Below are 18222 nucleotides of genomic sequence, written 5' to 3'. Positions count from 1 at the left end.
AGTAGTTTTGCTTTTTCTGACCAATACTTCCATCTAAAAGTGCAAGGTGAAGTAGGCTGGGGAGAAATAGACACTGAATTTAGTGTTCCCTTGAGTGAAAAACTAAATCTAGTTTCCTCTATTTTGTTCTCAAGGTCATAGAGGCGATGAGTAAAGCCTGTGCATCCCTGCTGCTGAAACATAGTGCTCTTGAGATGCAAGAATGCTACCCAGAGTTTGCGTTCTGTTCTTCAACCTCTTTCATGTAGGTAGATTCTGTCTGTTTCAATGCTGAAGGTTATTAGGAATCACTGTAACCATAGCTCCTTTTGGAGAAATAACTCAAGGTAGTAACTAGCTTGGATTTCTCTTCTTCCAGTCAAGTGGTGAGCTTGCAGTTACATCAGGATATCTGTGCTACCCACAGCCTAATGACTGTGGTCACTGGACTAAATCAGACATCTCTAACACCATTAATTCCATGTTCCAAGTTAGAGAGGATGTGCCTGTTTGCACGTCTTGAGTCTGCATGGAAGTGTAATGTTAACTTACAGGTGACTGAACTTATGGGTAGGAAGCATCCAGCAAAGCAACAGTAACAGCATTTGCACATCTCTGCAAACTTCTTTGAATGGAGAATCTTAATTCCTTCAAGGAGAGAATGTTTTAAATCCAAGCAGGAGACAGCGTTCCCCCAGACCCTGGATCTGCCTTGTCTGTGCAGTTTCTGGTGATGGGGGGTTCAATGCAGAGAAAACCAACTCAAGACCTGCAGAAATAGTGTTGGGAGGAAGCGCAGTATTACTGTTTCCAGCAACTTAAATGCATACTTTTTATCTGATTCTTCTGGTGCTCAACTTCCATGCTTTAAAAGCGTAGTGAAATCTCTGAATATTTCAGCAAAAGTCATGATTTTTGAGGGTGGATTTCTCCAGGGAGAGCATATTGCAGCAGCGTTTGCCTCCCAGAGCCAAGCACACACTCCAGTCAATGGGTAGCAGTTGGCAAGCCACCTCTCCCTTGTCAAGAAGCCAGTTGTTCTGTTGTCTCCTGCCACATCCCTGAGGAATACCTGTGGGCACTGGCAGCCACACAGCTGAGAGAAGGGGAAAAAGGTGTAACTGGGATAAAACAAAGGATTTTTTTTTTTAACAGAAGCAGCTTGTTGCAAATACACGTTGTTAAATCAAATTCATTCCAGATGAATTGGGCACAATATCTAGGCATGTGGCTGGTTTACAGAGCAACCAAACACTCAGTGAGCTTTGGAACTAATGGACTGGTTTAGGAAAACAATTAAGTGCTGCCAGGCCCAATTATTTTCAGCAACATCTTTCTGTTACCAAAATGTGTCAGTGTGGACTTTGGCCTGCTTGGTAAGAGATACACTGTGAGCTCACTGACGAGCACAATCCATACTGCAGACCTTGAAACATCATGGAGAACAGGATACTCGCTCTGGTCATCAGCACAAGGCTGTGTCTTAACCAGCAATTAGCAGTGGTAGTGGTTAAGGCTAAGTTTTATTTTAAGAAAATTCCACATATGCTGCGTGTAACTGCAGTAAGCAATTGAAGGAAAGCCTTGTGTTCTTCAGGATGGGACTACAAACAGGTGATGGGATTTAAGGTCTTACTTATCCCATGCACATTCCTTATGCACATGAACTTCCACTAATACAGCAAAGAGAAAATTTCATGGAGAAACAGTTCTGGAGATCTAGAGAAGGTTGTGAGTCCATAGAGCTGATTTGTTGGGGAAATATTCCCAGCCCAGTTCACATCACAGGATGCTCAGATGGTCTTACTTGACCACAAACATCACAGTCAGGCCAGCTCTGCCAAGACAGTGGTGGCTGATGTAGATACTTTGCAGTGAGTCTGATTGATACAGTTTGTGAGTCAGCTGAGAATTTACACCATTGTTTTAAGGCAAGAATTTGTGTGGCTTTGATGGTGGCAGCTGAGTTTTGCTTTGCCAGTTTAGGGAGACTGAAAGGATGGCTATAAAGTGAAGCTTGATGATTGCTACTTCTGCACTGGGCACCACAGAAGCTTTTAATGAGCTTCTGTCCCCTACCCCTCTCAAAGTTACACACTCATAATGTGCTTACAAAAAACAGTACCCCAAGAATGATGACCTGATGCACAGCACGAAAGGAGAGCTTGCTGTGGCACCTTGGCAATGGGAAATAGAACATGCTTTTCTGTCTATTTTATAGTCTCCAAAAGTCCAGCTTTTATGAAGACTGCAAAAAAAAAAAAAAAAAAAAAAAAAAAAAAGGCTAGGAATAAGGCTGAGTCTCACAAAGCATCTGGACACTGAAAATGAACACTGAGATTGCAGAGACTTGAAACAGAGAAACAAGAGAAAGTCCAGATATATTCTATCTGGGAAATCAGAGGGAAGAAGAGAAGATATTGGTAGAGTGACAGCAGAAAGATCTAAAGAGCAGGAAAGAAGTGGAGAAGTTATTTAAGTGGGCTGCAAACGGAGGTGATATCTCATTTGATAGCTGGAGGTGATAAAAGCGTGAGAAGGACAGGAAGGGGGAAGCATGAGACCATGAGCTTCTAAGGCAGGTGCATCAGAGAAGCACAAAGGTGCTTTTTTTAAAAAAAAAAAGATATTTATTTTATTATTGGATGGGACCCTGAGCAACCTGGTCTAGTGGAAGATGTCCTTGCCTATGGCAGTAAGATTGGAACTAGATGGTCTTTCAAGTCCCTTTCAACCCAAACCATTCTGTGATTCTGTGATTCTGCTTCCTGGAGTCTTTGCACCAGCAAATAGCATTGGCTATACAGAACCCTCTGACCTATGACTCTAGCAGACCAATACAAACTGAATTCACATACTAAAAACTCTAACTTTCAGCTGTTCTCTAGTTAACAGTAAATATTGGCTATAATTATGTTTCTTGAGAAATCTTTTAATTCGATAGAACTTGTATCAAAGCAAAACACATGGCTTCAGTTACTGAGAAATCTGGGAAAATTAGCTGCCTGGATTATCAGAGGAGCTGACAAATAATTCTTAAGACATCTTTAGAAGGAAATTTGAATAAGAAATTATGCCCTTTGAGGACTGAAGGTCGTCTCTCCTCTAGAGGTCTCTGAGCTACTGCTTTACAGGGATGTGACAGCAAAACTGTAGGTTTTTCTTGGAAAACCCTCATCAGCTCTCATCTATCCAAGACAATATTTACTCTGTCCTGAAGGAGGAGTTCCTAAATACAATCATATTCTTCTTCTTTGTGGGCTATGGCCAGCTGTGACTGGGACTTTCTTACTGAAATCACTGAGGCACACACTGTGGATGATGGCGTTTGCACAAGCAGTTGTAATTTCAAAGCTACTAATCAGAATAGTGTGTCTCTGAGCATTCCCAACCCATTTAAAGGTTGGAGAGGCATCTCACAAGAGCTGGCATTAGTCAAGCAGCTCCCTCCCCTCAGTAGACAGAGGGTCTGTTCTGACAGCCTCAGGGAGCCTACAGTGTAAATCAAACGGATTTTGTTGATTCATTTTCTTTGCATGAAGTTTCTAAATATGTCAGAGGTATCTGCCTCTGTTGGAAGCAGGGGGCGGTTTACACAGTTGTGTCACCAGACCTACATCCCGCTCTGTGATTTCCCTTCTTTAACTTGAAGAGAAGTCAACAGTTTTAGAAGCTATAGTTTTATAGTCTCCTGGGCTCCCTTGCAGCTTTGGCTCCTGGTAACAGTGGAATTCAAGCTTTTAAAAAAACCTGTTCTGAAATGGGAGTTTTGGAAAAGTATAGTGTTGTTATGGAGCAAATAGTTAGCAAAGATGGTGGCACATCCAAGACAATTTCCCCTTGGTTTTTGGCCAAACCCTCTGGTACTTATGTAGATGCCATCTGCATTTTTTCTCTATGGTATTCCAACTCCTCGTAGGCTTTAGGCTCTTTTAGGCAAAGAAACATAATTGCACAAAAATCATTACTTGAATCACAGCCCTAAGTTTCATTCAGGACAACAACTTCAAGGAATACTCATTTTTCCTGTTCTCTTTTTCCCAGGCTTGCTCCCATCTGCCTAAACGCCACCTTCCCCTGGCTTGTAACATTGCTGCGCTGAGCACTGTGTGGCTCTAGTGCCCAGGAGTCCCATTCATATTGACTTAACTGCTTTAGGGGACCAGAACAATAACACTTGTTTTATCTGGTCAGGTAGCAAACAGAATGAGGAGAATATTGTCCAGTAATCCCTTTCCTAGCTGGACTCAATGATCTTGGGGGTCTTTTACAACCTTAATGGTTCTATGACTCTGTAAGTCTTGCTGAAACTAATGTTCAAGTCTCCCTTGTTCTGAAAATCATTTGCCTTGTTTGCAAGGTGATGGAGTTAGGATATTCATGTAAGATTATTTAAAATGCATGAGTGGAGCAATGGGCAGAATTTCATTTCCTCTTGAGCCCCTTGGCACAGATTTAGGTGGTTCGTTCTTTCTTCCTCCCTAGCCTCGGTTCAAAAAAACCTGATCCATGGCACAACTTCTTCGGAAGAGGGGGAAGTGCCCCTGCCTGGTGCCCAATTGCTCTGTTGTGTTTCCCAAAGGAATTTACTGATGAAACACGGTGCAAATATCCCTCCAAGAGGCCAGGTGCCATAAGGCACTGCAGTTCAGTGCTATGTGGTGATACCAGCTCCCAGTGCCCGAGCAAAAAGCATCACGTTCATGTCGCAGCATCTCATACAAGGAAACAAGCCTTGTACCTTTTCCAGAGTAATGGGACCTTCTGCGTCTTCCAAAAACATGGGGTATTCACAGTGATTGCTGGGGGTGAGGTGCTTGTCTTGCCTTTACACGTTTCCAGGAAGAAGCTGAGTATCAAAACTCTGTTACTTGGGTTTGGAGAGCCTTTCTTCCCACTCTGGAGGCTTCATAGCTTCTGGCAGCTTTGGAAACAATCTCAATCAGGATTCAGTCTCAGACCTCTCACCTGGGGCTATGCAACATTGCTTCCAGACCACTGAGCAATTTTGTAGGTGACTTCTAAACATGCAAAGAAAATTAAACGATTCCTTCGAATATCCTTAGCCAGAAGAATGGCTCAGAGGGTTATTGAATTTTTTTCTTTTTGAAAGCACAGTTCTTGTTTATTTAAATGCTGCATCAAAGCTGAGAGAAAAGGCCATTGTGCCTTTGATTGGATTGGAATTTTCTGCACCAGCATTGGCCAAAGGCGGTCCATCCTCTCGAAGGCTCTTGCACATGACGCAATGGGGAATGGGGGAGGGGGAAAACCTGACAGACAAGCAGACAGATCAAACACAACACTTCAAAGAGAAGAAAAAATGCAAGAATGAAGCAATCCGGCACTACGGTCCCTCAATGCTATGAAACAAAGCAGACAACCCTCTACACATGGCCATTCCTGCCATCCAGAGACTGAGGCTGTATACATGAGATCTTACCAAAAGCACTAGGGAGTGGTCTCCAGTGACTACATGACCAGTTATTGCACTATCCGTGCTCAGACACTCTGAGGGGCTAATTAGTGCTTTTAATATGTAAATCAGAGCCTGAACAGATTAAATCTGGGGAAAAAATAACCCAGCTGCTGAATATGTTGTTTTAATTATTGCTCTAAAGAAAATATGGACATGGCTGAAGATGATGACAGAGAAGAACCTCTAATACTGCCTTATAGAAGTAGTCCCTGAACACTGAAAACTAGTTGGAGAAGCTTGGTGCTGAGCCGGAGCAGAGGAAGAGCAGTAGGAGCACATCCAGGGCTAGCAGAGCCCTGCTGACTGCACGCTCTGTCACAACCTTGGGTCTACCAATCCAGTCAATGGAATTTTCAAAATACACCCAAAGACTCTGCTGGGATTTCAGCTTGCTGGGTGTTGTTGAAACATGGGGAAAGAGCTATTCCCGCTCTCCAAAGAGAGATTTAGGGGGAGGGGACAGAAGGATTAATACCACATGTTACACTGCAGAGATGAAAGTCTGTAGTCTGTTCACCTCCAGATGTGCTTGCATCCTTCATGTTACAAGGGGACAGGTCTTGGAAAGGAATAAATATTTAATTTTCTCAGGCTGAGCTTGTCTGAATGCAGAGTAGAGAAGGAGAATTTAGCTAGGATGGCCAGGGAACAGAGATTAAGAAGAATGGAAGGAGAGAAGGGGCAGATTGGGTGATTACTTGTGTTTGATAGAAAAAGCTCTAAGCAGTAAAGAGCCATTAACTTTTGTTGAGCTGTGTCCACTGATACTGGAAGGAAATAACGTGCACAGCAAGTCTGGACTGCAATCCTCTCTGCCAAGAGTGAGTTGAGAGGAGGAAGTTTGCTTTCCAAGAAAAACTTTTCAGAAAGGAGGGCATCTGTATGCCTCAAAGGCCTCTTGCGTTATTCAAGTCAGAGCTGCCTTCCAACCTGCCTGAAGGAATTCAGAACAACTTTCCTCTGTGTCAGTTGCTAAGGCTCTTTTGCAGCCTCTAGTGAAGTGAACATTTTTCTATGGATCAATTTTTAGCTTCTGTCAGTATTGAAACTCTGAACTTTTTTCCAGAGAGCAAGGGAATAGCAGGTAATTATGTTTCCTTTGAACATACATGCCCTTTTATCTGTGCCCTTCTGCCTACTCGTCTGCCTGTCTCCTTATTTACCTGTGTATTGCAATTAAAGATTGGGAGTTGAGGGAGAGAAAAATTTCTTTTCCCATTCTTTTCTTCTCTTCCTCTTCATTTTGCTAGTGTCTGATACAGATGCATTGCTTGAAACAGATGGTTAAAAATATCTTTTATTATTCTCTCAATATACATATAGAGATACATGCACACATATATCTCTATATATTTAGAATAAGATTGTACATAATCAGATCTGTTAAATCATATAATAGACAATCAAGTGCTCCTGATCAGCTATATAAACTAAGTTGACTGCTCTAGGTTGCCTGGAATATAGATATGCCTTTCTGATAATTTTTGTAATGTTGTTTAAGCAGAGCACAATTTACCCTTCTCTTAGTTCAGCCTTTCCTCCTGTTCTTTCTATCCTCTGCCCCCTTTATGCTGCACTGCGGATGCCCTAGAAGGCAAATGCGCATCTCCAAAACCATTTTTGCTTTAACCCATATAATGCAGTGATTGTGGGATGTGATTTTTTTCGGTGTCAACTCCTCTTTTGTAAATCAAAAATGTCTTCAGTGGAGCAAATCTACCCACACATCACCACACATTAACCTGTTCACTTAAATTCTTTAACTCCTTGAAGGGACAGAGAATTAAATGCAGGATGAGAATTTGTGAAATCTGTGTTTCCCATCCTGGATTTGTCACTTTTCTCCTCCATGACCTTTGATTAATCCTTTGAGTCAGGTTGGCACTGCACAGTGGCACATGGGGCTTGATCTCCAGGCATTCTCCTGTATCCACACTGTGAAGTGCAGCACCTTGCAAAGGTTCCAGCTCTATTAGCACTGTGCCACTGACAGCTAATTAGTTCAGGTGCTGGTGCCATTGAAGTGGGTCTTATGATCACTGAGTGACCAAGAGTCACAACTGGTGGAAGCACGTCTACAGTGTTAGTGTTGTCACTGTAAATATACCTTTGGTTTCTGTGTGATATCTGTGGCTAAAAAGCCAGTCACTTTTGTTGGTTTTAAGACCTGATGTCTTACTACACAGACACTTCCAGTTACTGTGAACAATTTTCCTCTTCTAGGAAAAAATAGTGATACTAGAAATTTCAATACTGTGTTACTCTGATAGTGTTGTTCCTCTCCTTTTAGCCCTGATAGAGAGCTCTTCATGTGTGCCCAGTACATCCTAGAGAGACCAAAGACAACCTGACTATCCCAAGCAGCTTTTGCTCCAGGTGTCATACAGCTGACAAACTTAGTGACAAAGCACCAGTAAAGCCAGTGACATGAAACAAAGGAGACTCCTTGTTTCTTCAATGAGCTTGTCACATTTTTTTGCATTATAAACATTTACTTCGCTGTAAATACAGGTGCACCACTGTGGGAGGAGGACCACAGAATGGATATATCAGCCTTGAAAGAGGATTTTCTTTCTGAGGCAGAAAGAGCGAATGCCACGGAATTTGTCTTGAGCCGAATGTTACCAAGGGAACTCAATGCCCATCTACGTGTTTCACCAGCACTGAAGCGTTATCCACAAAACCCATCCTTTCTCTGACGCGAGCTAGAAATACTGGTCAAAATGTCTCCTTGTGTGGGGCTGAACTTGTTGGGACTTTGGGGTGAGATCTGCCAGGCCATGAGGTTAAGATGTAACTTTTGGAAGATCACTCATTATAACTTCTCTGGCCAAAGCTGCAGCCTTGTAAATCACATCTCTTTGGTGCTGCTATTAGTATAGTGATTGATTATCTCCACATGAGCCTACTTTGAACTTTGGATAGTGTGTTCCTTCCAGAAAAGTCAACATCTCTATTTGATCATGCTGTTTTTCTTCCTAGGTCTTGCAGACTAGGACAGTTCCTAATTTTTCTAACTATTAAGTAAGACAGATTCCCCATGAACTTGTTATGTTCCTGAAATGGCAGACCAGACCCGAATGCTGCAGAAGCATCCATTGCAGTTGATTTTTGTCAGGTTTCTCATGGACTCCAAGTGGAGAATTACTGACTAATTCTGCAGGATATTGTCCTGAGATTCACAATGCCATGAAAGAAATCTCAATTGTTTTTGTCAATTTTTTGCATTCTTGTAATTAATAAACAGATACAAGCTGCTGAAGCAGCCAGTCCTCTATCATTTACCTGTAGCTAAAAATAATTGCTAGAAATGATATTTTGCTGATATTTCAAATCCACAGATGCAAACGAATTAATTTGCACTAGACATTTTCCATTTTAGTGTCTGTACACACATATATAAAATATAACCACATCCATATTTATAAGTATGAAAATGAATATATTTTGTACCTAGAAATATTCCCACGTACCTTTTGACTTGTCATTGAGAAATACACACAGCACTCAGCAGTAAGTAGTAAAAGCAGCAGAGGTGATATCTTAGGGTTTGCTGTCCCCACAGATTCGTTATGTGGTGGAGAGAAGCCCTGACAGGGTGAATGTCCTTGAATGTGTGTCCTGAACCTGCAGCTCAAGGGTTTTGGCTATGCTGAAGGGTAATCCTCCTACATCTCCTGAACAAATTCCCGCCTGAGCACATGAGAATGATCCTATCCCAAATGACAGAGGTGACCCATACCTGTGACCAGGCTGAGGGATTGGATCAGCTGTTCAGTTCTCAGGATCTGATCCCATAAAAATAATTAAGCACATGCTTAACTTTAAGCATGTAAGTCCTACTGTCTCAAACTCATATTGTCCAGTGTCTGACCGAGCAGTCTGTGCATGCTTGTCCCCTCAGCTCTTTACAGTGTCCATCCTTTTCTCCTTTAGGGGAAAGGTCAGCTTCTCTGCTTGCCAGTCAGAATTATGCCCCAAATAATTAAGAGTAAAAAAGTGTAGTCTGCTGAAGCTTAAAGTATGATGAATAATACTATCATGGAATAATTGTGTCTAAGCACTTGCTTTCTTACTCAAAATATTTTCTCTACAAAGCTAGTAATTTCATTATATATAAGCATAAATTTAATGAATGAGCAAATGCATTCAGCTGTCTGGGGCAGTGTGATGTGTATCTAAATGTTAGGGTAAATCTATGCACACACACACTTACTGGTAACGTGTCTTTTCTCTTACACTGAGGGATGTATAATACTTCCTGGGAACTGTTTTTTTTTTCCCCTGTATTACAAAACTATAAAAAGCGTTACTGTATCTCTAACTGAGAACTATGTCATGCTTTAGCATGGCCTGGTGTCTGCAGGCAGAGATAAGCTATGATTTCCCATTTTCCTCTACAAAATTAGTGATCTAAAAGCACAATAAAACCATCACCTAGTGTCACCAGCAGGGAAAGTGGAAAGAACTAAGTTAAAAAAAAATTAATATAACAAGTGTTAATGGGGAAAAAATTGAATAATACATGTGTGTGTGTTCTCCACAGTTTGTGGTTTTTTTTTTTTTTAACTTGAAAATAGTTTTGAGAGAAAGATAAATTTCTGAGCTTGTGGAGAAGGATTTGCAGGAAATTAATTCAGCGAAAAAAGAGATGGCCAGTAGCCAGCAAGAATTTGAAGCTTTTATTTGCAATAAAACAAGAAAAAAAAGTAGTATAGGGGAATCTTTCTGATCCTTTTCATTTCGTATTTTTAGATTGCTCTTTACTGTCTGGAAAATGCCCTTGGTAACACATCTCACAGGTAACAATTTACAAGGGTTATCTTGATGCTATGCTCCTGTTAAACTGTTTTTAAGGCAAAACATACCCAGTTAAACAGTTGTAGGGTTGGTTTTTTTTTTTTTTGTTTTTTTGGGTTTTTTTTTTGTCAAATTTTAATACCTGTTTTTTAAAGCTCAGAACCAAACTGGTTTTCTCCCCTGCTGGTGAGTTTTGCAGAGTAAGTAGGGGAAAAAAAAGTACCCTCCACCAACACAGAACATTGGCTCTTAGGGGGTAAATGTGGGGCTCTCCCCACTTCAGAGCTTTTTAGAGACTCTGTATGCTCCTAACTTTGCACAAAGCCTGGCCCGAGGAACAAAGCCTGCGGACCACCGCCGGGAAGTGGTATTAGTCCTCTCTGCAGCCTTCCCACTGTGGATGCATGCTCAATTCCCGGATAAATGCACCTTTTAAACTATATTAATGTAAAAGTTTTATTTGAAAGATGCCAGCTGTGGTCCTAGCCCAGGTTTATTCATGTGGGACATTTACTGGGTCAACTTAATACTTGACTACTGCTTATTATCCCATCAGTCTTCGGGGACAACCCATGATCTAATTGCCCAGCATTTATGTTGCCCTGGCAACTATAAATACAGAGTAATAATCCTTAAAGGGCCAGTGTAGAATTTCATGCCCCTGCAGTGAACTACACTTCATTTCCCAGAGCACCCTGTGTTTTTTAATTCAGTGAATAAAAATGTGTAATGAATAATTAATTATGTGCTTGGAGGCACAATAGCTGCCTACTTTTGAATATTCATCAGTGACATTATTAATTCACTAGAAATCCCAAGGAGCAGTGGGATAGGCTTTTAGCCTAGCTGGAGGACTTACAGATAATACTCTGCAACATGAACAAACTTTTTCAAGCAGACTTTTCTTTCTCAGAGTTTTTTAGATTTAATTTACATCTTAATAAAATAATAATAAAAAAGTAGTGTACTGGATGTAACCAAGCAGCAGTGAGTAACAGTCAACTGCAGTTAAAAATCCAGCAGTCCAGAGCTCTTTCCCCCCTGACCCATTGCCATGCCTGACCTCTTCTTTAGGTCCTGGTGTGCACCAATGCAGAGAAGACAAACCTTGGGAGCATTATGAGTGAGACTGAAGAGAAAAAGCAGATTGCCAATCATAATTTCTAATAACGTGTCAGGTTCTCTGATGAAAAACCATCTTATTTGCTTGTCAAGAAAGTAAACATCGAGAAACCTTCCTACAGAAAATAACTTGTTTTCAGCCTACAAAGAGGATTATTCTACTGTTGAATAAAACTGCAAGTCTTTTCTGGAGATAAAAGTGCAACTTTTCACGTCATCATGTTAGCTTAATGACGCCATTCCATTTAAAGCAGGGATTTATGCCTGGTGAAAGCTGATGCTGACGTGCAGAGACAAACCAAATCTTTTTATTTTTTTTGCAGAGAAGAAATGGAATAATTAGAAAGAAGTCTAAGGACTTTCTGTGAATTTTCCTTTTTCCCCATCTGATTTGCAATGCCAATGCAGTTGCAATGCAGTCTCTTTTCACCGCTTATACCTAAGGCCAGATTCCGTGCTGACACAATTTCCTTGACTTGAGAGAGAATTTGATCTTCAGCGCTTTGGGCCAAACCTTGCAGAACCCTCTTCTCACAAATAGTCCACCTTAGGGTCTTGTTGGGAATTTTTCTTCTGAGGAACTTTTAGATGAAAATGTTGTTTCTGAGAAGATCAAAATTCACGGTAATAGTCACCCAAACTCCTGTAAAGCAATGAACTATCAGAACAAAATGTAGTTTAATTCTTCAGCCAGTCCAACAAACCTAGAATATCTGTAAAAAAATCTTTCTTTTCCTCTAGGGTTTGTTACTCAACTGTAATTCCTGTTGGAATATTTACAGGTCTGATTCTTCATTTGTAAAGGCATAAAACTTAAATCCTTCAAAAAGCAATTGGATTGCTAAATCACATACACATTTTTAAAAATGAGACGTGTAATCCACTGAGGATCTTAATGGAAAGAAATCGTTATACCTAATTAAAGTAGCAGGAAAACGGAACTACTTGTAATAATTTATACCTGTACTGTTATAGAATCTTCTCTATACAGGAGTGAAACCCAACATTTGTTTGGTTTTGGAGTCTCATTCTCCCTTTGCTTGACTTTGTCTTTGACCTTCTCCTGGAATGCGATGAGCTGCGCCTGCTCTGCTGCCCTGACCTTCGCTGACTGCCTCATCTCTCTGTCCTTATCCCCACAGAAACCTCCAGCACCAGCAGCCAGAATGGTGCACCCACGTTCGGTCAGTTTTGATTCTCTACTGCAGAACTTCTTAACCACAGAGTGATGGAAAACAACAATTGCATACATCAGCTAATGCAATAGAAAACTGATGAGCAATTTACCTTTTTTTAACCAGAAAGCCTCTTTAGCAACAGCTTTAGATATCTGAAATATTTGGGTTTATTTCCTGTACAGTCATGGTGTGTACACCTTTAACAACAGAACTGATACCATCCAGCTTGGTCACAGGTTAAACAACAGTCATTTTGCTCAGCAATTCAAACTTTCATTACAATTTGTAATGCAGCAGAACACTTGGGCTATGTAGTCATTTATTGCAGTGATTTGCATTAAAGAGTGTCATTGTATTACCTCTTAGCTTTGGTTGAGATTAGAAGTAATATCTACATTTATCTTTCACTCCTAGGAGTATAAAATTGTGCTAATAATAACAATAATAAAGCTAGCTCCTAAAAGCAAGTGAACTCTACACAGCTCTTTTCCACTCTTTTTTTTTTTTTCTCTTTTTTTTTTTATCTATTCAAGTAGGGGAGTAGAAGAATCATGAATAATAAATATGGAGATAAGAGAACTGAAACTGGGAAATCAATTTACTGCAAAATATTTGCATATTTTATTAAAAGAAACTGTGCATAAACCCCACAACAGGGTGGAATGATTTATATTTTGATTTGATTTGTATACATTATACCTCTGGGATAACTAATGCAACTTAGTCATCCCTGCTGGACTTTTTTTGGGTAGGGTTTTGTTGTTGTTGATGTTGTTGTTTTGTTACGAATATCCTAGACGTGGGAGAAGTAGGTCCCCAATGGAAATTTTAAGTCGGTTTGATGCTATGTGATATTTTTGGAATCTCACACAGTCAAATGTCCAGGACTGTTCTAAGCAAACACCCAAGTGCTCTGAGGGTCTACCTGTATCCAAACTAACTCCAAAACTGTGGTTCAGGTCAGAAGGTTTTCAGTTCGAGTTTTGTTAAAAAGCTACGTCAATACACCCAGGCAGTACTTACTGTCTGTTATTAGAAATGCAAACCATGAACATAAGGGAGAGTGTTTATACTCTCCTCTATATATTAGGAAATATATCCTGTACATGTATTAGATAAATCCTGTCTAATATCACAACATCTAACCTCTGAGCACATGTGCAAGGTTTCCTGGTAAGAGTGTGTTGGGTGAAAAAGGAAGTTATGGATATCAAAGCAGCTGTGCAGCTTGGGGTGCTGTGGCTTCTGCTGTGCAGGAGGACAGGTGTCCTGTCAATGACTTTGGGACCTGAAGTTGGCAAGCTCACAAGTCATGAACAATTATAGTCTTTTTTACAACAACATAATTTTTTAACAATTTTGTTGGAGTTCACGAAAGGGATTTGTGAAATTTAGGCTGCTTTTTGTGATGGTTTTGGCTGAGGTAGAGTTAATTTTCTTCTCAGTAGCTGGCATGGGGCTGTGCTATGGATTTCTGCTGGAAACTGTTGATAATACAGGGATGTTTCAGCTCTCACTGAGCAGAGCTTCCACAGAGCCAAGGACTTTTCTCCCTCTCATTCCTCCCCACCAGCAAGTGGGCTGGAAATGCACAAGGATTTGGCAGGGACACAGCTGGGACAGCTGACCCCAACTGACCAAAAGAATGTCCCATACCAAATGATGCCATGCTCAGCAACAAAACTAGGGGGAATGTTGGCTGGGGGCTACTGCTTGGGATCTGTCTGGGCATCAGCCTCTTGGTGATGACCAATTGTTTTCATTTGCATCACTTGTCTTTCTTGGGTTTTATTTCTCTCTGTGCTATTTTCCTTTTCATTACTATTATTTTATTATTCATGATATTATTATTTTATTATATTGTATAATTCATTTGCTATTATTATTAATATCGTTATTATTGCTATTATAATTATTTATTTCTATTCTTTAACTGCTCTTATTTCAATCCCTGAGTTTTCTCACTTTTACTCTTCCTCCCAGCAGGATGGGGGTAGGTGAGCAAGCAGCTGTGTGACGGATTTTTTTGCCAGCTGGGGTTAAACCACAAGACTTTTCTAGCAAGAAAATATTGCCCAAATTCTTTTACATGTCATGCACATGCTTGATACACAACAGTGCCCATCTGGTTATTTGGATCTTGAGGTCTTAAACTTTTGGAATTAGACAACACAAAACTTTGCCACTAACATGGAAATCCTGTTACAGCTGTCTTTCCAACAATACTGTCAGCACAACACACTTTCAGGGTTGAAATTTGACCTGAGGAGTAGCAAAGAATAGGGATGGCTGCTGTTCCCCATTTTCTGCCCAGGGAAAACACCTGTATAATATCTTGGAAATGCCACATCCTGGCATAAACTGATATATTTTATGTGGACATTTCACAATTTGAAAAAGGAGAGAGAAAAGTCTCACCATGCTGAACTTTGCCAAAAAGCAAATTTTTCCATTACTAATTGAGATACATACCTGTGTGTACATGCATACGTGTATGTATTGTTTTTCAGATGTGCCTCATGTTTAGAAATTTTAAATCCAGCTTAAACACACGTGACTAAATTCCATTGCTGCCTGTGAAGTCAGGGGGTTCACATCAGGAAATCAGTAGTAATATTTCAAGAGCAGCTTGAGGTCTTCTCATATTTCAGTACTACCAGTGATAATATTTCTAGCAGCTTCCAGGGGGTCAGAATTGAGACCAGTGAGAACATGAAAATAATTCCAGGCTAATTTTTACTCTTTATTGCTCAGGCTTTGCTTTTTATGGGGCTGCCTAAAGTTTGTAGATATGCTCTTTCAAGTTTCTTAACTGCTTATTGGATGGTTCACTCTCAGAGATCAGAGCAGTTTCCGTGTGCTTATTGTATCAGTGAAAAGTGATGCATTCATTGTGAAATATCAAAAAATACTTTGTCAGGCACCCTATGGGTGTGTGAGCAGTGAAATTCAGAAGAGCTCCATAACCAATCCTTGCCATATACCCAGTTTGTTTAGCCTTACTTCAGCTGGCTCCTAAATGTGGCTTGTACCATTTGAAGGCTGTGAGGCACCTCTGCAAACAGGCACGGATGATTTGGTGAGGGACATTTCATAAGTGCATAATGCAATCATCACCATCTGTGATTGAAAAATAAGTTACATGTGTGTATGTTTGCTAAACTGTTAATTCATAGCTTTCCAAAACTATGGTGCATTCTGTAGGACTCCATGTTTCTGCAGGACTTTTAAAGGTTAATAAATCCCTTTCTCCTGCTTTGTAACAGGATCTGTACTTTCAGATCTTGCTGTCTTTACCTGCTTCATCCTCATCCATGTATAAATTACAGGGAAGTACCCAGAGCCCTGGATAGTTGCAATGGGCTGGTTAAATGAGATAAGCCCACCTAACCTGAGAATTGAGTGAATTAGAGATTCCCACGTGGCACCACAGCATAACCCAAACCAGCGAGGGGAACCCACACACTCATGGCAGTAGAAAGTATGTGTCCTTTGGTGGGAGGAGCATCCTATTATGTCCTATTGGAATATGCATGAGGCTGGACTGCAACCAGTGGGCAAATGAGCAAGGAATAAGGCCAGAGAAGTATTGAAACTAATCAAGCTTGCGATAAGTTTAGTGTGGGTTTTTTTGTTGTTGTTTTTAGTGTTTTCAGAGTTGCCAGTGAAGCTTGACACAAAAGGATTTGTGCTGGGTATGACTGTGTGGTGTTCAAAGGAAGGTATCATTTGCAGGTACTTATTTTTTATTGTGATTTCATGAATTAATAGTCTTTCCACTATCTCTTCCCACATCTAGAAACAACTCTTCCATCTCCCTTACACTCTATAAGCAATGTCAAAATCCTTAAATTTCATCACAGAAGTTGGTTGCCATATCTTGTGCCATTTTAAAAATTTTGTTTTCTCTGTGCTTTCCTCAGTGTGTTTCAGTTTTTTCAAAGGTACAACATAGCCCTGTTCCATGATAAGTCCAGAATCTATTTTTGCTTGGGTTTTCTTCTATCACCTGAGGTATTTGGACCTTTAACTGAAATCTGGAAAAATGAGGAAACCCAGAAAATTCCCACAATTTCTTTGTATGCCTGTGTAGCTTTACAGAATGTTGAACCTCATCAATTGCCAGTCATCCCAAGCTAATAATATATACACTTTTATAGAAGCTTCTCCAGCATTAACATCTAATGTCTGACTGATTTGGATTTGGTCATGTTTAATGATGCCAGTGGGATCAGTTCGCATCCTTTCTGACAGAAGGGCACTAATTTGAGTGTTGTTCCTCCATCTGATCAACAATTTCCACAGAACTCATTGAGAGTTAGTATAGTTGATAGGATCTTTTAAGTAATTTTGCTTGAAACTGACCACTAAGTTCCCATTTCATAAAGAAGAATGAGCCTACAAACACAAATTTGGAGAACACCTTAACTCTAATTTCCTTGACAAATCAGACTGAGATAAACCTGCAATGCCGTGACCCCAAAGCTGATGCTAACCTGGGACTCTGTATACCACAGAACTTAGTGCAACAACAAAATAATTAAATAAATGTAGCCTTATCAGGCTCTGACAGATTTCTAGTACTTCCTACCCAAAGACTGGAGGCAGTCTTATGAGTTCCTTAAATTGCACTAGCATTTGTACATCTATTCTGAAAGCAAACAGCAATGAAAGTCAGTAGGAATTAAAAGTAAAGTACTGAACATGCTTTTTTTTTTCTGGGTTGATTCATTTAAGAGCATCTGAAGGTGGGACGGCAAAATTCCTTAATCCTGTTACCTCTGTTTTCAATGTAATAGAGGAAAGGAAGCAGCACAGAAGACAATTCATAACCTTAAATGAAGTAGGATCCATGTCTACATAGACAAGATTTACTTTACATTCTCAGCTGTATGAATGGAAAAAAAATGAGGTTCAGATACCAATGGGTCAGTTGAGGTTAAATTTTCTTCCTATTAGGACAAAGGTTTCATGGGACCATGGATATTTGGAACACTCTTAGAGCCTTAAGATGGGAATGGTGGTTTCAGTCCTCACTACCCACAGACATTTAATGCAAAATTGCTTTTCCTTTGTGCCTATGCAGCTACTCTCTCCTGCAGAGAGTGTCAGGCCCTGCTCTGCTGGCTAAAGAACATTTTGCTGCCTCTGCTATTTGCTCCTTTCAGCAGCTATTGTGGACTGAACTCTCAGCTCCTTTCACAGAGAAGTCATGCTGCCAGCATACATGGTTCCCAGGGTGGCATGGATGAGAGCAGCAGGTTTCTTTCTTATGGCCTGAGTTTGGCTAACATGCCCTTATTACAGTAACAGTTATTTTTGATGCATCTAGCACAATGCAGAAAGTGAGTAACATGAGAAATGATAGTGAAATTGAGAGAAATGAGAAGCAGGAAAATGATCCTGAAAAATCAGGATAATGATCCTGAAAAATCAGGATAATTCTGTTGCCAAAAGAGACTTGAAGCCTAGCTGCACCCATTAACTCCTTAATCTGCCCCAAAGACCAACAACTTTGGGTATAAGGGGTCTGAGTTTCAACTTTAAGAATGAAGTTAGAGAATTGGTAACAGCAGCTTGAAAATATTCTAACGTATAGAATTTGTTCTTGAAATTACAGAAACAAGTTCCATATTTTTTCTTCTGATTTGGTGCCTTGCAGCA

At 40.3% G+C, this 18222-nt stretch overlaps 1 long non-coding RNA gene across 1 annotated transcript in view; it reads right to left on the bottom strand.

Moving 5' to 3' along the window:
* The window catches only part of LOC116444938, a 32087-nt gene extending 23016 nt beyond the window's left edge, over positions 1-9071 (bottom strand). The window contains exon 1 of the long non-coding RNA XR_004240591.1: positions 8932-9071. This is a non-coding gene — a long non-coding RNA (uncharacterized LOC116444938). The remainder of the gene's footprint in view (positions 1-8931) is intronic.
* Positions 9072-18222: the final 9151 nt, after the last annotated feature.

The sequence above is a fragment of the Corvus moneduloides genome, chromosome 6 (genome assembly GCF_009650955.1).
Source record: "Corvus moneduloides isolate bCorMon1 chromosome 6, bCorMon1.pri, whole genome shotgun sequence".
Taxonomy (NCBI): Eukaryota; Metazoa; Chordata; class Aves; order Passeriformes; family Corvidae; genus Corvus; species Corvus moneduloides.
Note: the sequence above shows the minus strand (reverse complement) of the source record. Positions and strands in the feature narration are given on the sequence as shown.